This window comes from Mauremys reevesii, linkage group 12 (assembly GCF_016161935.1).
Source record: "Mauremys reevesii isolate NIE-2019 linkage group 12, ASM1616193v1, whole genome shotgun sequence".
NCBI classification, from domain to species: Eukaryota; Metazoa; Chordata; order Testudines; family Geoemydidae; genus Mauremys; species Mauremys reevesii.
Window position 1 is genome coordinate 49,341,712 of NC_052634.1, and position 21,476 is coordinate 49,363,187.

Consider the following 21,476-nt stretch of genomic DNA (forward strand, 5'->3'; position numbering starts at 1 on the left):
ACAAGCCACCAGCATGTGTGTCCATTGGATTTTTTTTATTTAATTACTTCTCATTGTTAAATTATTTATGAGTGTTTTTTAAATTTCATTGCAGTGCGTTTTCTTCCTGCCACTGTCACCTGGCAGCTCAGGGATGTGAGATTCTCCTCCATTGCGTTTCTGCCTATGGAAAAAGAAGAGAGATCACACATCAGTACTTTTGGAAATAAAAGCAACCTGGAAACAAACCAGCTGTCTCCTCAGTGTGCAGTTTGTGTCTCTTTTGCTGCAGTTGATGTGTGTGCAGCATGTGTGGTGCACAGGGGCACTGTGTGCTCACATGGGAATTCACCACCCTTGGTGCAGGATTTGACTTGTTCCTGGAGTGAATGTAGCACTGTGGAGTGTCAGGCACAGGCTGCATGACCCCTTCCATTTATCCTTGGCGCAGATACAGCCCAGGCAGCGCTAGTGCAACCTCCCATCCTGCTGCCCTCCACCATCATCTGCACAGCCCACTTGTCAGGGCAGGAGGGGAATGTTGCTCCATGGATCCTGCTTCTCAGATGGGGCTGCCCTGGGATGGGGTGTGTGGTTGCATCCATTAGGTCACCAGACTGAGCCTTCTAATATCCTTGGTGATTGTTCCCAAGATCCAGGACTTTGTGCTCAAACAAAGAAACATCTCCCAGCTTCCTGGTTGAAAATAAGGCCCTTTCCTTGCAATATAGAGGAAAGAAGTAGATCTTCACCCCAGATGGGACTTGAACCCACAATCTCTGGCTTCGGAAGCCAATGCCTTATCCATTAGGCCACTGGAGCCCTGATGTACAGCTGTTGAAGAGATGGAAATTTCCTCTCATAAATGCACATTCCTCGCATTTGCTTCAACACTAAATAGCCCCTTTATGTGCCTTAGAGACATGTCTGCATCCCCTGGCAGCGAGGCAACTGGGCAGGTCGCTGACAGAGCTGAGCACCACCTTTCTGCCAGCCATCGTTAGAGAAGAACCCCACCCTAGAGTCACCCCTCCCTCCTTCAGCACCTCCACGGCTGTGGCTCTGAGTGGCAGTAGGATGATTAGGGAGTGAATCCGGGGCTGGAAGGGGGGTAAGGTCGGCCTGTAAGGAGTGACCAGGTGGGGCAGACCCAGGGGGAGGCTGTGGGCTGCTGGTTGGTTGTTGGGATCGAGCTCTAGATCAAAGCTGCACAGTGACCTGACACCCAGGGTTATAAGGCCGACACAGTGACCCCCTTACTGGCCTCTGTGACCCCAAACCCTTGTTACTAAGGGCATTGAGGAGTCTCTGTCACTTAAAGCTTCTGGGAGCTCCCCAGCAGGCTGCGGGCGTCAGCCGCCTCCTGCCTCACAGGTTAGACTCTTGGTGCTGTGCCAGCCGCCCCCTCGCTTGCAGGCCCAGTGTAAGAAGCAGGAGGCCTGGTGCTGGCAGAAGAGGGTTTTGATTGATCCACCTCTGTGTTATGGGCACAGGACACTTCCACTGTGTCCCTCTGCTGGCTTTTCTTCAGCAGCGCCTAGCGGCCCTGGCTCCAGGCTAGTGCCTGGTGAGCTCTGGCACTGGCAGGAAGCGCTGCAGGGTGCTGGGCAGCAGCCCTGGCAAACCAGCTGCTGGTAGGTGTCTCTGTGGTATCATGGGTCAGTGAGTGCAGCTGTTAATGGAAAGGAGGGGGGGGTTATGCTCCCCCAGGGATGCCACTGAAGGCTCCTCATGGGCTCCTCAAGGTCTGCTGGGGCCGTGATGTCCCCTTTGCCACGTTGAAGGCTCCCTCCTGGACACAGTGGATTCACCTGCTGCCTACAAGAGTGTGGGGCCGCTGCAAAGCGAATCTCCCAGCAGCCATGCCAGAGCCTCAGGTTTAATCCTCAAGGCCGAGCGCAATACCTTCAGCCGGGAACATTTCGCTCCCTTCCCGCCTCCGCCCAAGGGGCAAGGGAGAAGCGGAGGAGACACGCCGGCTCAAAGACGCCTCCCTCCCACTTCCCTGTACGCTGTGCAAAGCTCTTGGCCTGCCTCATGCCTTGTCAGGAAAGCACGGCCATGCGGCCCAAGCCTGAGTCACGTCCGCGGCCTGGCCCGCCCCGCCCCGGCTGACGGCGCGCAGAGCCACGCGAGTCAATGGCAGGTCGAGTCGGGAACCTCGGCTCTTTCCCCTGACAGCCACACACACAGCGCTGCCTAGCGCCCCCAGAGCCTCCCTCGTGTTCTCCCGCAGCAGCCGCCTGCCCGTGTGGGTGGGAAAAGGGGACCAGGAAGCACTGCAGCCTCATTCCTGGACAGGAGGCCCTCGCCACGCCCAGGCCTGCCGCTTGCCTTCAGCCCAGGCAGCCAGAGGTGCCAGGGAGCTCCCTGGCAGGCCGCCGCCTCAACCAGGAAATAAGGAAAAGGCGATGAATGACTAAGTCAGGAAATAACAAGGAAATGAAGAGGTTTGTCGAATGGGTTTCTGCCCGATTTACCATCTTCTCAGCTACCGCTCAAAGTTAAAGACCTAAAGTCGACCTATCGGCATAAGTACAGATGGTTAGATGGGAATTAAAAGGAGCTGCTGTCACAAGTGTTAGGTGCCTGCAAGCAGCATGCAGAGCGTTTAAAACCACCGCAGTTAGAGGCTCAGATGAAACGTTTGCCCTAAATCAGAAACGACAATAGGAGGACCAGCAGAAAGCCACTCTAGGTAAACGTCAGAGTAATGGAGGCCATTAGAGGCAAAAAGTCATTCCTTAAAATTTGGAAATCAGATCCTAGTGAGGATAATAGGAAGGTGCACAAACTCTGGCCTGTTAATTGTCAAAGTCTAACAAGTCAGGCCAAGAAAGAATCTGAGAAGCAACATGCTAAAGACACAAAAGCTGAGCATAAATCCGGTCAATGCGAGTCCTGGCCTGTCCCCGCAGAAAGGTGAACCCCCTCTGTGGCTGGAGTGAGCTCCTCTAAGCCGACCTCACTACAGACCTGCGCCAGGTAGTGCTCATTGTAAAAATGTTTCCTCTGAAGGTTGGGAAAACAGGACCAGTGGTGCTCAGGCCGGCTGACACAATTAAAATCCCCCCCAACAACAAACATCATGCAGTCCAGAGGAAGGGAGCCTTTGATCTTCCCTCTCATGCCTTAACTGGGGACCATACACACTAATATAGCAGTAACCAGTGCCACAGAGCACAAAGCCACCAGCAATGCCCTCCCTGGTCTAAGCTCCACCACCTTCTGTACTGCACCGTGAATGTGAAGAACAAGACTCAGCCCCATCATTCTTCCCTGTCCAGGAGGCCCTTCCTCCAATCAACCTCTGCCTATTGAGCTACCTAGAGTTGTTAATGTGCATTTCCTGAACACCCACCATGGCCAAGTCCAGCTGCTCCAAGGCACTGAACAGCAAGCACCTCCTCCTGGGCCCCCAAATCCCTGCCACCTTCCACACGGCCACTTTCACAGATGCCCCTTCCAGGGCACTGCCCTTGCTCAACTGCGCAGAGGTTTTCATCCCCAATGCCTGCCTGCCACTGCCCAGCAGCCCTCTGGCACCATTCCTGAGGGCCACCACGTTCGGAAAGACAGCTCTCATCTCTCAGGGCCCCATGAGAATACAGTATTGCAACTTTTTAATGGAAAGGACCCCAAAATTGCTTTGCCTAGGCCAGCCCTGCTCACGTTGGGTGCAGGCACCGCTGTCTTCAGAGAACAAGCTGCCAAAGGCTGGGGTTAAACCAGGGACCTTTAGATCTTCAGTCTAACACTCTCCCAACTGAGCTACTTTGGCAGCTGCTTAAAGGGTTTTGGCCGTTGCTTCTCTGCTCGGGATGTTTTGCAGCAGTTGAAGGCAGGTAGGAAAGCAGGGCCAGCCCCGAGTGGGGCCTCTGACCGTTCCCACTCAAGGGGCTCCTTTTGGCAGGGGGGCAGGAGATATTTCCCACAAGAGGCTCCTACGCTGCCTCATCCCCCAAGACCCCTCCTCCCGCTCACTGATCTCCGTACCCTCCCCACCCTCACGGTCATTACAAAGTGGCAAGGCAGAGCCCTCCCATGTTTAAAAGCCCTGGGGTGTTGTTCCCCCCTGTTCAGGCACCCCTGGGGCCCTGCACTTCACACAGCTCTCCCTGATTTCAGCTGTTAGTGAGGGAGCCTCACTGCTAGCGCAGACTGGGCAGTTTCTTGCATGAGAGACACTGTCCCAAAGCAGGACTAATGCTTAGAGCTGGTTATCAGTGATTTCAGATCTGTTGGGCTGCAGCAAGACTCTCCATTGAGTCTTAACCAGCTTGGTTATTACACAGGGAAGAACAAAAGGGTGAAATGGGGCCTGGAACCCTTAAGAAGAATCCACCCCCCCAAGTACAACAGTTGTCGCTACCTGCTCCCAGCCCCACTGAGAATGTTTTGGGGGTCACGCCTTGGCTTTATCAGCCTAGGGGGGTTTCAGAAAATGCTATTCCACAGGTGCTCCAGTGGTACAATTGGTTAGTGCACAGTACTTATAGGGCAGTGCTGAGAGGAGCTATGCTGAGGTTGTGAATTCAAATCTCACCTGGAGCACTGGTTTTCATTAACCACATGGCATCACCCCCTCATTTGGCCCTGTGGAATGTAGAATTCCAGCCCTGGGACACTGAGGAGGGGAGGAGTGGGAAATGCCCCCTTCAATTATTACCTCCTCTCCAGAGTGCAGGTGAGAATCTACAATCCTTTCTCCTCCCTCAGCCCTGTGCCAGGATCCCTCAAGCAGAGCCTGGAGTCCTGCCCCTGGCGTCTGTACTATTGACAAAGACTAAGTGACAAAGACAAAACACTCAAATCCCGCCTGGTGCGGGGAGCCAGGTTTGCTCTTCAAATTCTGTCCTTGGTACATTTCCAGGCCTGGGAATGTCCCACAACAGCATTGAATGGGAAGCTGCCTGCAGAACAGTTACACTGCACAGAGCTCCTGCGGAGGAGGGGTGGGAATTAGTAACATTTTGAGGATCGTTTGGGAAATGAGCCTTTGCTGACAAGGTTTGTCTCTGTTCACATTTCACCTTCAGGTGTTATGTTGAGGGATCTTTAGTATATTTTTGGGAAGTTAATAACTATCGCCTCAACTTTATTTACTCAACTTAAAAATTGGTGTCACTTGATTTTTGCATCTCCCTGTGAAAATACAACTGACACGTGTGGCTTTCTACACAGGGTCATGATGTTAAAGTTGGAATTCAGTCTTTGTACTTCTGGGGTGTTGCTTTTTTACAGCTGCCTCACTGCCAGGCACACCGGGCTGTTAGCTGCACCCACTGTCCTTGCCAGGGGCCCCTGCTGAACCCTGGGCAGCTGCACTGCAGTGCTGGGGTGACTGCAGGTGGAGAAGCTGCTGTGGAGCAATGTAGAGCAGGTGCAGGAAGGAGATGGGGTCACTATTCACATTCTGAGCTGCACAATTTTCCAAATTTGGGAATAAATTCATCGATTCATAGACTTAAGGTCAGAAGGGACCATTATGATCATCTAGTCTGACCTCCTGCATAGCATGAGCCACAGAATCTCACCCACCCACTCCTGTAACAAACCCTAACCTATGTCTGAGTTATCGAAGTCCTCAAATTGTGGTTTAAAGACTTCAACGTGCAGGGAATCCTCCAGCAAGTGACCCAGGCCCACGCTGCAGAGAAAGGCGAATGTCCGATAACAATTCTAAGGGAAGGTGAATGCAGAGCTATGACATTGGAGATGCCCAGACCTCCAATGGGGCAGCATGAAATTAATAATGGGAAGATCACTTGCAAAATTAGTCATCACTGACAAGCTTTGTCTCTGTTCCTCTTTCACGCTGTGGTGTTAGTTAGAGGAATCAGGACAGATTTTACTATATTAATTAAACACTTAATTTTATTTAACCAAGACAAAACTGTGTGTCAATTATTTTTCTCTGTCCTAGCAAGAATGAATTGAATTTTGTGACTTTCTGGAAAGTGCAGCGAGATTAAATGTAGAATTCAGTCTCTGTGTTTGTGAGCTGATGTTTTCCTCTCACAGGTCAGTGCCTGCATTGAAATACCAAGAGGATCTAAGGGCTGGTGTACGCTGGGCACTTCACTGGCAGGCGGCGTCTCTCAGGGTATGAAACCCCGTCCACCCATATAGTTACAGTGACCTAAGCCCTGGTTAGATAGTGCTAAAGAAAGGAAGAATTGTTCTTTCAATGCAGCTATTACAGGGATGGGAAAATCTCTCCACTGACTGTCTACTCCAGAGTGCTATAGCAGGTGCCACAGCAGCATTTTAAGTGTAGACAGAGTGAAACTAGATTTAGCTCCAGTTTGCACTGTGAATGCTCAGGCACTAAAACTAGAGTGATCATAACAACAGTGCAGTGCTTGCGTAGTTGGCAGGATTTGAACCTGCGCGGGGCAACCCCAATGGATTTCTAGTCCATCGCCTTAACCACTCGGCCACAACTACTTGATATATAATTGTTTTACTACACGATAATTCAGTTCTCACTGAATTGTCTCTTCAAATTGTTTGCTCAGACCAGCTCCCCCAGCAGACTCATGACTGTGCATCAGGGTAAGTGTGTCCTTGTGTGAACAGTGAGAATTCCTGCCCATTTCCCTTCCGGCTGGAGCAGGATTAGAGTGTGTTTGTGTTAATGACATTGCTGTAGATTGTTGTTCATTCCCCACTCTGACAATTCAGACAGTCCCTTTCCTAGTCAAATCTCCAGCACATCATTCCAATAGCAGCCGGCAGGATTTCTCTGGGGCACTGAATTTTTTTCAGGGGGCTGGTGCATGAACTCAGCCTTGCATTCCACCCTTGATGTTTCATGGACTAACAACAGCAGCAGAAAGAAAGAGCCGAGCCAATATCTCCCTGGCAGGGATGCAGGTGCCACGTCCCCTCTGTCTGACCATCGCCATTGCAGGAGAGAAGATTTCACTGGAATCGAATGCCCTGCCTCAGACCAGAGACACAGGGAGGTTTTGCTGTTCATGGATCTGTGCAAAGAAAATTGTGTCTCTGTGGGAAATGGAGGCAGGAAATGAAACACCCAATGCCCTAAGGAATGTGAGTGAAGGACTCGGGCTCAGCAATGATTTAACAGGGGTTGTTTCAATTTATTGGCCTGATTAAAACTATGGCGAAAAGCCCCCTGTAACAGGGGCTGCGGGACAGGACAGGCAGTTCTGCGCACAGTGTTCAGAGCTGCCCCGTATCTGCCCTTTCTCTGCCCCGCCTCTGCTCCCAGAATGCACCAGGCCCTGGACTGAACTCTTCCCCTGCCGGCAGAGCTGGTTTCCTTTGCTGTGATCCTGTTGGCTTGGCAGGGGGGAAGTGACACTCCGACCCCAGAGCCAACACCCCTGTCACCCAGCCCCCTGACCCCCAGGTGAATGACAAAACAGAGATGGTTCAGGTCACTGGTGGGGATCACTGCCCGAGCACTATTTCAGCCCCACAGTTTTGGTGGACCTCCCACAGTGGGAGCTGCCAAACACTCCCCCGCAACACATACACACACCCCGCTCTTGGTGTTGGGTGTGAAACATGTGCAAGGACAAAAGAAGCAAGAGAAGAGAAAGGAGGAAGGGATGGAGGAAAAGGTGAAACACAAAGGATAAACCCTAATGTCCCCAGTAATTCTAGGGGACAAAATCCCTGGTGCGGAATAAAATTCTGCCTCCTTAAGCTCGTGTTTTCCATGCTTAGATTTCATCACCAGATGGATCAGACTGAACAGGTTTCAAACCTCAAGGAGGCTCTTACCTTCTAAACAGGGACGGCTGGTCTCTAGTAAACTCCCTAAAAGGGAAGGAGAAAAGTCGTAAGAGGTTCCTCCTGGCGCTCAGGTACCTGAACCCGAATACTCCCTCAGTCCTCAAAGAGAGACCTGGAGAAGGAGACTTGCTGAAGCAAAGCCACAGGGGTCTCTGAGGTTTCCCTGGCCCCTCGCCCCTGTCCTGCCTGGCTGATGTCAGCATCTCTCTGTGAGGTCACCACCTCCCCACCACCTTTGACCAATAGTCTTTGTGCAAAAGGCCTTTGTGATGTCACTGCCACACCCCTCCCTTGCTGTGCTAATATCCTGCCCCTGGCCAGGCACTTTGGGGGTTTGAGCTACTCCCTGTGGATCACCCCACTCAAGGAACATTCGTTCTAGGCAGCAAGCCGGCTAGACAGGAAAACATCAGACGCTGCTCCCAATGCTACACTCAGTTTTCAGAAATTAGCTGACTTTATGGCTAGAAGAGACCATTAGAGCATCTAATCTGACCCCCTGCATATCACAGGCCTCCTGTATGACACAAGAGCTACTTTTGGGGCAAACATATTCCAGAAAGGCATCTAGTCTTTATCAAATGACATCAGGAGATGGAGAATCCATGGCAGGCTGAGACTTCTCTCCCCGCACCCTTCCTGGCAAGAGGGAAACTGAGGCACAGGGTGATCTGATTCCCCTCTCCAAATTATTTTGCAAAGGAAGGGGACTGGGGCTCCTATCAGACCAGTTCCCTTCCCATCAACTCTGCTTTCCCTGCTGCAAGATCGCTGTAGGGGCTGAATATTTCCATTAAACTATGGCGCCTTCATTTGCCTACAACAATAAATTAGACCGGCTTGGTGGAGGGCTATTCCCCACTCAAAGCTGTGTGGATATTAAGGGTTTTTGAGGGGGCATGATAATATTCAGATCAATCAAATGCCCAGCTCAGCTGACTAGCCCTGCTGCAGCTCTAGGGCAGGGAAGGGAGGAGCTAGTGGTGCAGAGTGGTTGCAAAACAGGGGTGAATTTAGCGGGGTCGGTTGAAATCCCGCCTGATGCAGCCACACAGAATCGCTGGCAGTGCTGGGAGAGGCCAGGAGTGGAAGCAGGTGCCCCGGGGCTGGGGGGACATTTGCCCTCAGTCCTGGGCTCTGGGATGGACTAGGGTGGGTGGTGGGTTCAGTCTAGTCTTCCAGCCTGTTGCTCTCACTGAGGTTTGTGGTTTTCATCTGGCTCCACCGAAAAGAGCAAACAAGCCCAGTAGAAAAGTGGAGTGAGAGAGGCGGGAAAGGGTGTGTAATGGGTTAAAGTGACCCATCAACGAAAGAGTAAAACCAGAGTTTGACTGGGTTTTCCCCCAGCCACCACTCCTGCAAACACTGGGCAAGGGGCAGCTCCATTCCCCACCGAGGCTATGGTGAGGGGCAGCAGAGGAGGAAGGAAGCCACATGTGATGGCAGTCCCCTCCCCTCGCCCCCCCAAGCACCCAGCACCCCATCTCCGGCTCCCAAACTCTATCCCAGAGCCTGCACCCAGCCCTCCGCACTCCCTCCCAGAGCCTGCACCCCTCCACCCTTCCTGCACCCCACCCCGTGCCCCAGCCCGGAGCCTGCACCAAGCACCCAAACTCCATCCCACTCAGCCTGGGCAAAGCTCTCCTCCATCTGGCTCCCAGTCCCTCTCCAAGGGTTGCAGGTGTCTGGAGGTGCTGCCTTACACACCTTCCTCACTCACACCTCATCCATTCAACAGGGCAACTGATTACAAAGTGCAGGGAAGATCTGATTCTACTCCAAGCAAAAGACATTTTCTTTTACCTTAATTACACTACCTTAGGGGCCCGCTATAACATATTACCAAGGTTCAATACAAAGTCATATAAAGTTATACAAAAATGCATAATACAGAGATTTATCTACAACTGCATTGATTGACTGCTGTGTGCAGTAATATAGTGACCCCTGGGGCTTTGAATGAGGCGTTATACTTGGGGGGAAGGGTGAGGGGGTGAGTGGGCAAAGAGGCGAGCAGTGAGCCAGCAGGGGCTCTAGGGGCTGGCATGGGGGTTTCTGGCAGGGGAGGGAGAAGGTGAAAGGAGGCGAGTGGTGGGTGGGGACTGACTAGGAGGGACGCAGCAAGCCAGCGGGGGGCTAGGGGGTGAAGAGGGGTATGATGGTGGGGCTGAGCAGGGAGGGGGCAGGTCCTATTTTACTGCTGTGATCTGGTCACCCCATGTGTGCCATTTCTTCCTGCCCCCACCCCTGAACCTTGTTTTGATGGGGCGGAGCTGGGGAAGGAGGGTTTGTTTCCCGGGGCCGGGCGGCGCTGGAGGAAGGCTGGGGGCAATTTTATATTAATAAGGAAATATTTTATAAATTTTAATAAAATAGTGAAGAAAATCAGTTGTACAACTATCAAAACAAATTATTTTCCTGATATGGAAGTGCAAATCAGCTAATTAATATATGATGCAATGTATGTAATAGATAATTTTGTTATTATTTATATAGTCATGGAAAGTAAATACTACATGGAAGAAATGAAAGGGTTTTTAAGTTTTTGTTTTAGTCGTCCCTGCTGTGGCCCCATCGAAACTGTTCGAATTGGGCCCCGCACTTCCTAAAGCCTCCTGACAATGAGGCTAATCATCTAGTGGAACAAGCTCCGCAAGGGACGTGGTTAAATCCCCATCTCTGCCCTGTGTAAATGAAGACCGCAGCTCTTGCTGCAAGACACCTGGTGTGTGGGTGTCCCTGTTCCCCCTTCAGAACCTCTGGTACATGGTGCTTCCCTGCTCCCAGTTCAAGATCCCCATCATGTGGGGGCACAGGTGGCAGGTTATACACATTTGCGGTGCCCAGGCTCCAGGAATATTCAGGGCCGGGTGCCCTGCTCCAGCAATATTTGGAGCTGGGTCTCTCCCCCCTGCCTGGATCGGGCCCCGGCCCCACAGGTCTCCCCACCCCGCCGCGTCCTGCCTGGAGCAGGTCCCAGCCCCCGCCTGGCCCCCCCTGCGTGGCCCCCCCCCTCCACCGCACCCTGTCCCTGCCTGGCAGAAAGCAGCGCGCGCCTCTCCCCGGCCTGCTCTGTGCTGCTGGAGGGCTCCCGGCAGAACTACTGTCTGCTGCCGCAGGGTCCCTGCGCCTGCCCTCCATTAATGGCAAGGCAGGCTGCCCTTACCCTGCCCTTCTGCCCTAGCCCTGGCGTCCCCAACACCCCAAACCCTCATCCCCAGCCAGAGCCCTCATCCCCCAGCACCCTGCTCCTCTGCCCCCGCCCGCGCCCTCGTCCCCCGCATCCTAATCCTCAGCCCCAGCCCTGAGCCCTCATCCCCCACACCTAATCCTCAGCCCCAGCCAGAGCCCTCATCTTCCTGCACCTAATCCTCAGCCCCAGCCAGAGCCCTCATCCCCGCACCTAATCCTCAGCCCCAGCCAGAGCCCTCATCATAGCGAGGCCAACCTGAGCACAGACACCTGCTCAGCACCCGGGGTGCAGCCCTGAACTCCGGCAATCAGCTACGCTCAGCTGCCCACCCAACAAATGTTACACGCAGGAGCCTTCGTGCCTCGCGTGTTCAGCTCCCTCCCAGCGCCAGCTTTAAACTCCCCTGCTCAGTTCTAAGCTTTGGCCACACGGGGGCAGCCCGGAGCTCAGCCAACTCCTCCCGTTGCTGGTTGCGTTTCCCACTCCTCGTGGCAGGTTCACACCCGCAGGCAGATCTCTGAATCGGGCCAAACCATTCCCCAAATCCAGCGCTTTAGCAGCAGCTTTGCTAGGAAAGTGCTGACATCCCCAAATAACGTAAGAGCCAGGCGCTGTGTCCAGGATCTTCTATCGGGCCCCTCACCGTGGTGTCTGTCAGGCGCAAGGAGAAACCAGGAAATGTTTTCATGGCGTTTAAGGGCAGAAGGGCCATTAGCTCAGCTAGTCTGACCCCGAATAACACAGAATTACACCATGACACACATTGATCCCACAGACCTTAGATAGATCAAGCGTCTCAGCCCTCAGGAAGGAGGCTAAACTGGGTACCAGAGGCAGCGAACAAGGGGCCCCAAGGCAATGGCAGGGAGCTGACGAGGTGAAATATGCCCAGATGATCCCAGCAGGTGACCCACCCCCATGCTACAGAGGTGGGAGTCCCTGTTCCTCCTGCCCTTAAGAATCTCTGGTGGTAAGTGGGTCCCCCCAGTTCCCCAGATAAGAATCCTCCATGTGGTTTTCCTGGCTTCACCTCCAGATAAGAACATTGTGTGGAGGAGTGGGAGGACGGTTGTCTGGCAGATATGTAAAGGGGGACTGTGTCTCCCTGTCTGGCCCAGGCTCCTGGGAGGAAGTGATTTCAGTGTGTCTGGCTGTCTCCATTCCTCCCACCCATAAGAATCCCTGGTGTGTGGGTGCACCCTAGACCATTAAGGATCTCTGGTGGGTGGGTTTCTCTCTCACCCTAGTCAGGATCTCTTGGGCGTGGCTTTAATAAAAGAGACTTTGACTCACCCATGCTGGGCTGCCATCATGGGACAGACCAGGTCCTTCTGTGGAGGGTTTGCGTCCCTCCAAGGACGTGATCTCAGTGTGTGTGGGTGTCCCTGTCCCTTCAACCCTTAAAAATCCCTGGTGCGTGGGTGCGCTGGGCCCCATTACAATCCCCTCTGTCTTACCCCCCATGAGGGATCTGGTGAATGTGGGGGTTCTCCATGCTACTGGGGGTGTCTGGTGCCCCTGTCCCTCCTGGTTAATAGTGGAGTGTGTGGGTGTCCCCCAGCTCGTTAAGGATCCGTGTTGTGCGGATGCCCCCGTTCTTCTCATTAAGAATGGCGCAACGGAGCATATGGGTGTGTCCCCCACCCCATGAACTAGCTCCCATGTGTGGTTCCCCTGCCCCCATCCAGGCTCTGTGGTGTGTGGGTGTCGCTGTTCCTCTTTTCAAGATCCGTGTTGCTTGGGTGCGTCCCTCCCCCCAAGTCAGATTCCCCAGCGTGTGGGTGCTCCCATCCCCCCCAGCCAGGCTCTGCGGGGGGTGTCTAAAAAGAGACTGTGTCTCACTGTCTTGCCCAGGCTATGCTGCAGGGGATATTCACAGGTGCGATCCCACTACTGATTGGCACAGGAGTTTTGACCTGCTCCATTTCTGACCTGGGTCGGTTCATCCCTCCTTAGGCAACCTGGAGACCCCAAGCTCCCTCGGGATCACCATATTGATGCTGAACTTAGTGCGGACACCCGATCGGCACAGCCCCCTGCAGCCCAGAACTCTTGAGCTCAAGCAATCTGCCAGCCTCAGCCTCCCCAGGTGCTGGGATCACAGGCACCAGCCACAGGGCCCGGCTTGTTTTGCAGCTTGGCAGCTGGAGCTTTAAACTCTGCTTGTGAGCTCTGTGCCTTGGCCAGACGGGGACAGCCTGGAACTGGGAAATGCTTTTTCTCCCCCAGCCCCCGTCTCATGTCGAGCTGCAGGCGCCGCTGTCCTCCCAGGTAAGATCCCGGATGTTTCGGTGCCCCCTTTCCCCGCCCAGGTGTCCGGGTACCTCTGCCCCCCATACAGAATCCTGGATGTGTGGGTGTCTGTCCCTCTGCAGAGGATCCCAGAGTGTGGATGCCCTTGTCCCCCCCTACAAGATCCTGGGTGTGTGGGTGCCACTCTCCCCCCAGCAGATCTCTGGTGGGTGGGTCCCCAGGGTGTGAGTGCTCCCATCCCCCAATACAGGCTGGGGTATAACTGGCTCTCCTGTCCTGCCCAGGCGGTTCTACAGCAGCTGTTCACAGGGGCAGCAACCCCACTGTCACCCTGCAGCTTTAACCTGCTCCAGGGGTGACCTGCTTCACCCTCCTGTGGGAGCCGGGGACCCAGACTGCCCAGAATCACCTGATTGATGCCGAGCTTAGCACAGACACCGGCTCAGCCTGGCAGGAGCTGCCTGAGCCCTGACAATCAGCTTCCCTCCGCCTCCTGCTGCACAGCGAGGATCCCACGCGAGAGGCTTCGTGCCCAGTTTGTTCAGGAGTGTCCCAGGCTCCAGCTGTAAACTCTGCTGCTCAGTTCTACTCTTTGGCCACACGGGGGCGGCACTAACGGTCCCATCTAAACGCTGTTTGCGTTCGACCCTTCGGATCGCAGATTGTAACCCGCGGGCAGATCTCTGAGTGCAGCCAAATCCCTCCCCAAACTGAACATTGAAGCAGCAGCTCCCATTGGAAAGAGCAGGATTTTGCCTTTAAAAAAAAGGGAAATGTCTCCAGCGAGAGACTGAAGAAGCTCAATTGATTTCATTGACTGGAGGTTAAGAGGCAATTTAATCACTGGTTTAAATACGTTTTACAAATTCCCAGAGGGGGGGATATGTGATTTAAAGGGTGCTTTAATTCACCAGACAAAATTTGCACAAGACCCCATTGGCTCACAGTTGATGTCAGAAAATCCCAACTGGAAATGACCGTTTTTTAACCGTGAGGCTAATTATCTAGTGGAACAAGCTCCGCAAGGAAGGTGGTAAATTCCCCATCACTTGCAGTTTGTAAATCAAGACTGCAGCTCTTGCTGCAAGATGCCTGGTGTGTGGGTGTCCCTGTTTTGCATTTCGGGATCCCTGGTACATGGTGCCTCCCTCCCACCAGTTCAGGATCCCCACAATGGGAGCTCCCATCCCCCCATACAGTCTCTGCGGGGGAGGGGGGTGTATAAAAAGAGACCGTGTCTCACTGTCTTGCCTAGGCTACGCTGCAGGGGCTACTCACAGGCGCGACCCCACTACTGATCGGCACGGGAGTTTTGACCTGCTCTGTTTCCGACCTGGACCAGTTCACCCCTCCTTAGGCAACCTGGGGACCCCCAGCTTCCCAGGGATCACCATATTGATGCGGAGCTTTGTCCGGACACCCGATCGGCACAGCCCCCTGACCAGGCCAGAGAGAGCAGCAGGTTTCCCGTATTGTTTCCTGCTCTTGTTTTCTTGACTAGTTTCTCCTCTGCACCAACTTCCACTTTTCCTTTATGAGCCTGGCTAGCTCAGTTGGCTGAGCGTCAGACTTTTAATCTGAAGGTCCAGCATTCAAGTCCATAGGCAGGTGATAAACTACTTGCCAAGATCTTAAACTGTCCTTTCTGTAGTCCTCTTTGATGTTACTTTTTCTCTTCAGGATTTTCCCTTTCCTCAGAAGGGCCTTTTTGTGTGTGGGTTTGAAGGGGCAACTTCCTGACAGCCCCTCTGTCCTTGCAGCCTGGAGGAATAAAGGCCTCTGGTCATAGAGCATGTTCCTCCCTGCACACACACACACACACACACACACACACATACAAACACATAGAATATCCCTAAGGAATTAGAATCACCTGCTACCTTCCCCTGTCCTGCTGGATCCCCAAATGAAGATGCTCTTCAGCCTAAATCCATGTCCCCTCTTTTCCCAGTGCCCCTCAGACCCAACCCTCAGTCCCTCCTATGCTCACTGCTCCTCACTCCCAATCAGAGCCTGCTCCTCTTCACCCTTCTCCTCTGTCCCAACCCACAGCCTCCTCCTATTCCCAGTGCCCCTCAATCCCAACCCACAGGCCCCCACTCCTCACGCTGCTCCTCAATCCCAACCCATGGCTCCCTCCTTCCCTCCAGCAGCAGGTGCTTCAGACCCCCTCAGGAAGATTTTCTTGCAAGGTTTCATGTATGAGTCTGCATGGGGATTTTACAGTATGTTGGAAATAGGTTGTGTTGCCGAAATGATCACTTGTGGCTGGTGTTGGATTCCCAGTCTCCTTGTTATAGGGGCAGGAGAAATAAAGGGTTGTTATCCTTGTTGTGTGAAGCGAGGGCAGCACAACTGTGCTTGGCAGACCCCGATTGAAGGACTCACCCTCAATTCAATAGCACTTGCTAGGCAGGGGACACCGGTTCCAAAGCCAAGTGGGCCAGGGTCTGGCTGTCAATGCTAAAATTTAGGTGTTAGACCAATGTTAGGACAGGGTGGCTATGGGGGGATGAATGAATCCCTAAAGAGCATAGTGAGTATGGTGCCTTCTTATTTCTCCCCTTTTCCACCCAGGGTAGCAGGTGAACTGGACAGAGGCACCTCTGGGCTTGCACTGACTAAGAACAACAGCTGTGAGTGGGGTGCAGAGAGGGGATGGCTCATGTTAAAGGACTTTTGGTTGCCGGACTTACGAGCTGTAGGGAGAAGGACACTGCCCAGCTTATTTGGGGGTGGGACTTTTCCTCGTGGTTTAGGTTTATGTGTTGGGGCTGCTGACATGACTTCTGCTAACCCTGGGCTTACATTGCAGTGTAGACATACCCTGAGAGGGCATCTAGACTGTGATAAAATCCCTGTGGCCCGGCTGGCCTGGATGATCTGATTTGGGATCCTGGAGCTCATACTGGAGCCCAGGCTCGGAGACCCTCACCCCTCGTGGGGTCTCAGAGGCTGGGCTCAAGCCCAAGTGTCTACACTGTAATTTTATAACCCTGCAGCACAAGCCCCACAAGCCTGAATCAACTGACCCAGGGTTTGAGAATAGTGACTTGGGTGTGTTAATGGCAGTGTAGACATAATGCTAGGCTATGTCCACACTGCAATGAAACACCTACGGCTGTCCCGTGCCAGTGCAGGCTCCCAGGCTAGGCCCGTGGGGTGGTAAATTTGCACCGTAGACATCTCAGCTCAAGCTCAATATTGGGCTCTGGGAGCCCTCAAGGTTGGGAGGGAGTTTAGCAAGCAAACAAGGTAAAATGGCAGTGGAGTATTACCCTGGACTCAATGGCATTTCTCCATTGGTCTGTCTGCTTTGGGGCAGGGACAATAACACGTCCTGCTGCATTTGTTATTTCAAAGGGCGGTTTAGGATTTTCATTCTCACACATGGTGCACAAAGCAGGACTCAACCCTCGGTGCAAACTAAATGAGATGCCCACAGGTTCTGGCAGCCACAATGAGCCCTTTGGTGTGAGAGCTCAGACCTGCCCCTGTCCCAGAGGGAGGGGGGTTTATCTGTGTTGGGCTGGACCACTGACCTATCAGCTCTTAACTCCCAAACTTTCAGTAACTCTATTATCAGTGCCTGTGAGTGTAATTTAAACCCTAAGAAAAGTCACACTGGGCTAGCCCACAGGTCTACCTAGCTATGTGTTTTGTCCTCTGACAGTAGCCAATACCAGGTGCTCCAAGAGGTACTCAACAAGGCACCACTGGGAGTTGAACCCAGGATCTCCTGTTTACAAGGCAGGTGCTTTAGCCAGCTAAGCCATGGTGCCTGCCTGTGGCTAAAACACAGTGTCTGCCCACACCTGACTCCCTGCCATCCCCACTGAGGCCTGAGAAGCTTTGCTTGTGTTGGATTCTGCAAAGCAGAGGAGCAGGTGAGGTTTTCCTTGCAAGCTGTGTGTGTGTGTGTGTGTGTGTATATCTTTGGCCAGGTCTGCACTGCAAAGTTTTTTCAGCATCATTATATTGCTCAGGTGTGTGAAAAACACACTACGCTCCCTAGGTCAGCAGTTTTTGGCTGGTGCACACACTGCAATGCCACGTCTGGCGACAAAATTGCCCTGTTTTGGTGACAAAATAAAACCACCTTGATGAGAGGTCTAGAGCTTTGTGCAGCAAACTTAAAGTGACAGAGTGTCAGTGTAAATGCTGCTGGTCATTATATCACCATAACTGGCCTCCACCAGTATCCCATAATGCCCGCGGTGAACTCGCCTGTCCTACATTCCTGCTACAGAGGCTGGGCCCCTCCCCTTTCATAGCTCCAGAAAGTTCTGACAGCTGAGCTGCTATCTACACCGGGATTAGGTTTATAGAACTGCATTGCCAGCCTAAGTAATGTAATTACAACAACCTAATTTTGTAGTGTAGACGTGTCCAAAGAATCACACACACATCTTGGGAGCAAAACTTCACCTGCTCCTCTGCTTTACAGAATCCAAACACGAGCAACACTTGTCAGGGCTCAGTGGGGATTGGCAGAGAGTCAGGTGTGGGCAGACATGATGTTTTAAGTAACAGTAGTTACCATGGCTTAGCTGGTTAAAGCACCTGTTTTGTAAACAGAAGACCCTGGGTTCAACTCCCAGTAGTACCTTTGGGAGTGGCTTTTGGGGCACCTGGTATTGGCTACTGTCAGAAGACAAGTTTCAGAGCTAGATGGACTCCTACGCTGCCTCTTTCTCCAAGACACTGCTCTCTGCCCCCTCCCCACCCTTATGGTCATCACAAAGTGGCAAGGCAGAGCTCTCCCATTTTTAAAAGTCCTGGGGTGTTGTTCCCCCCTGTTCAGGCACCCCGTGTCCCTGCACTTCACACAGCTCTCCTGATTTCAGCTGTTAGTGAGGAGCCTCCCTGCTAGCGCAGACTGGGCAGTTTCTTGCATGAGAGACACTGTCCCAAAGCAGGACTAATGCTTAGAGCTGGTTATCAGTGATTTCAGATCTGTTGGTCTGCAGCAAGACTCTCCATTGAGTCTTAACCAGCTCTGTTATTACACAGGGAAGAACAAAAGGGTCAAATGGGGCCTGGAAGCCTTCAGAAGAATCCACCTCACCGAGTACAACACTTGTCGCTACCTGCTCTCAACCGCACTGAGAATGTTTTGGGGTCACCCCTCGCCTGTATCAACCTAGGGGTCTTGGAGAATCATAGCAAACAGGTGCTCCAGTGGCACAATTGGTTAGCGCACAGTACTTATAGGGCAGTGCTGAGAGGAACTATGCTGAGGTTGTGAGTTCAAGTCTCACCTAAAGCACTGGTTTTCATTAGCCAAATGGCATCACCCCCTTTTTTGGCCCTGTGGAATGTAGAATTCCAGCCCTGAGGAGGGGAGGAGTTAAAAATGCCCCTTCACTTAGTACCTCCTCTCCAGAGCACAGGTCAGAATCTACCATCCTTTCTCCCCACCAGCCCCTGTGCCAGGATCCCTCAAGCAGAGCCTGGAGTCCTGCCCCTGGCGTCTGTACTATTGACAAAGACTAAGTGACAGGGACAAAACACTCAAATCCTGCCTGGTGCGGGGAGCCAGGTTTGCTCTTCAAATTCTGTCGTTGGTACATTTCCAGGCCTGGGAATGTCCACAACAACATTTAATGGGAAGCTGCCTGCAGAACAGTGACACTGCACAGAGCTCCTGTGGAGGAGGGGTGGGAATTAGTAACATTTTGAGGATCGTTTGGGAAATGAGCCTTTGCTGACAAGGTTTGTCTCTGTTCATATTTCGCCTTCAGGTGTTATGTTGAGGGATCTTTAGTATATTTTTGTGAGGTTAATAACTATCTCCTCAACTTTATTTACTCAACTTACAAATTGGTGTCACCTGATTTTTGCATCTCCCTGTGACAATACAACTGACACGTGTGGCTTTCTACAGGGGGTCATGATGTTAAAGTTGGGAATTCAGTCTCTGTACTTCTGGGGTTGCTTTTTACAGCTGCCTCACGGCCAGGCTCACGGGCTGTTAGCTGCACCCACGGTCCTTGCCAGGGCCCCTGCTGAACCATGGACGGCTGCACTGCCGTGCTGGGGTGACTCTGCAGGGGGAGAAGCTGCTGAGGAGCAATGTAGAGCAGGTGCAGGAAGGAGACGGGGTCACTATTCACATTCTGAACTGCACAATTTTCCAAATTTGGGAATAGATGAATAGATTCATAGGGTTAAGGTCAGAAGGGACCATTATGATCATCTAGTCTGACCTCCTGCACAATGCAGGCCACAGAATCTCACCCACCCACTCCTGTAACAAACCCCTGACCTACGTCTGAGTTACTGAAGTCCTCAAATCGTGGCTTAAAGACCTCAAGGTGCAGGGACTCCTCCAGCAAGTGACCCGAGCCCCACGCTGCAGAGGAAGGCGAATGTCCAAGAACAATTCTAGGGGAAGGTGAATGCAGAGCAGTGACACTGGCGATGCCCAGACCTCCAGTGGGGGCAGCGTGGAAATTAATAATGGGAAGATCATTTGCAAAATTATTCGTCACCAACAAGATTTGTCCCTGTTCCTATTTCACGCTGTGGTGTTAGAGGAATCAGGACAGATTTTTACTATATTGATTAAACACTATAATAACAGCAACAACAGTGCAGAGCTTGCGTAGTTGGCAGGATTCGAACCTGCGCAGGGAGACCCCAATGGATTTCTAGTCCATCGCCTTAACCACTCGGCCACAACTACTTGCTGTATATTTCATTACATGATGATTCTGTTCTCACAGAATTGTCACTTTAAATTCTTTGCTCAGACCAGCTTCCCCAGCACACTCATGGCTGCATTAGTGTAAGAGTGTCCTTGGCTGAACAGCGAGAATTCCTGCCCATTTCCCAAATTCTTTGCTCAGACCAGCTTCCCCAGCACACTCATGGCTGCATTAGTGTAAGAGTGTCCTTGGCTGAACAGCGAGAATTCCTGCCCATTTCCCTTCCAGTTGGAGCATGATTAGAGTGTGTTTGTGTGAACGACATTGCTGTAGATTGTTGTTCATTCCCCACTCTGACAATTCAGACAGTCCCTTTCCTAGTCAAATCTCCAGCACATCGTTCCAATAGCAGGGGCAGGATTTCTCTGGGGCACTGAGGGCTGGTGCATGAACTCAGTCTTGCATTCCACCCTTGATGTTTCATGGACTAACAACAGCAGCAGAAAGAAAGAGCTGAGCCAATATCTCCCTGGCAGGGATGCAGGTGCCACGTCCCCTCTGTCTGACCGTCGCCATTGCAGGAGAGAAGGGTTCACTGGTCACTCCCTTGGCCCCACCTGCTGCCCTCAGGCGCTCCCCCCCAGGGGCCCTGTCAGTGCAGCGGAGCTGAGCAGCATCTGCCTGCTTGCTCCAGTGGCTGCCGGCCCCTCCGCATGGCAGGGCAGGGTGGGTCTGTGCCTCCACGCTACCCCACCTGAGCCCCTGCAGCCAATGGGACACTGCGGGGTGATGCCTGGGGCAGCAGCACATGGAGACCCCAGCCTGCCCCACCTTGGAGCCCCAGGTAGCGCCATACTCCTGACTCCTCCCAGAGTCTGCACCTCAGTCCACACACGCCTGCCCCAACTCCCTCCCACAGCCTGCGCCCTCTCCCTCCACACACCCCCTCCCGCCCGCCCCAATCTCCCCCCGAGAGCCTGCACCTCCACCCCTCCTCCTGTTCCCCCTACCCCCTGCCCCAGCCCAGAGCCTGCACCCAGCACCCAAACTCCCAGAGCCATAACAAGGAATTTTTGTGCCCGAGGCAAGGGCCGGCTCCAGGCTCTTTGGCGGCAGGTCCCTGAATCTCTGTCGGAGGGAAGGACCTGCCGCTGAATTGCCACCGCTGCTTCATTCATCCTTCAGTGGCAATTTCGCAGCAGGTCCCTGAGTCCCTCTCGGAGAGAAGGACCCACTGCCGAATTGCTGCCGAAGAAGCAGCAGCGGTAGAGCTGCCACCGAAGTGCCGCTGATCGGGGTAGAGCTGCGCCCCTCCACTTTGCGCGCCCGAGGCAAGTGCCTCACTCGCCTCACCCTTGTTACAGCGCTGCAAACTCCATCCCAGAGCCTGCACCCCAGCACCCCTCCCCCACCCAATCTCCCTCCCAGAGACCAGCCTCTCACCCCTTCTGCACCCAAACTGCCCCCAGAGCCTGCACCCCTCCTGCACCCCAATCCCAGCCCAGGGCCTGCACCCCAGACCTCCTTCCCCACACAAACTCCTCCCAGAGCCTTAGGCAGGTGGGAGTGGAGTTTTGGGGGGCAGGTTCTGGGCAGAATGAGTGACATTATTGGCCAACTGGAGGACTGGC

The 21,476-nt window shown here is 53.1% G+C and overlaps 4 non-coding genes across 4 annotated transcripts; all 4 read right to left on the reverse strand.

Moving 5' to 3' along the window:
• Positions 1-728: 728 nt before the first annotated feature.
• Positions 729-801, reverse strand: TRNAR-CCG. Its single transcript has one exon. It is a non-coding gene; the product is annotated as a tRNA-Arg (tRNA).
• Positions 802-6,347: 5,546 nt separating this feature from the next.
• On the reverse strand, positions 6,348-6,429 carry TRNAS-AGA. The gene has a single exon. It is a non-coding gene; the product is annotated as a tRNA-Ser (tRNA).
• A 10,474-nt stretch (positions 6,430-16,903) lies between these two features.
• TRNAT-UGU lies at positions 16,904-16,977 on the reverse strand. Its single transcript has one exon. It is a non-coding gene; the product is annotated as a tRNA-Thr (tRNA).
• Positions 16,978-19,801: 2,824 nt separating this feature from the next.
• On the reverse strand, positions 19,802-19,883 carry TRNAS-AGA. Its single transcript has one exon. It is a non-coding gene; the product is annotated as a tRNA-Ser (tRNA).
• Positions 19,884-21,476: the final 1,593 nt, after the last annotated feature.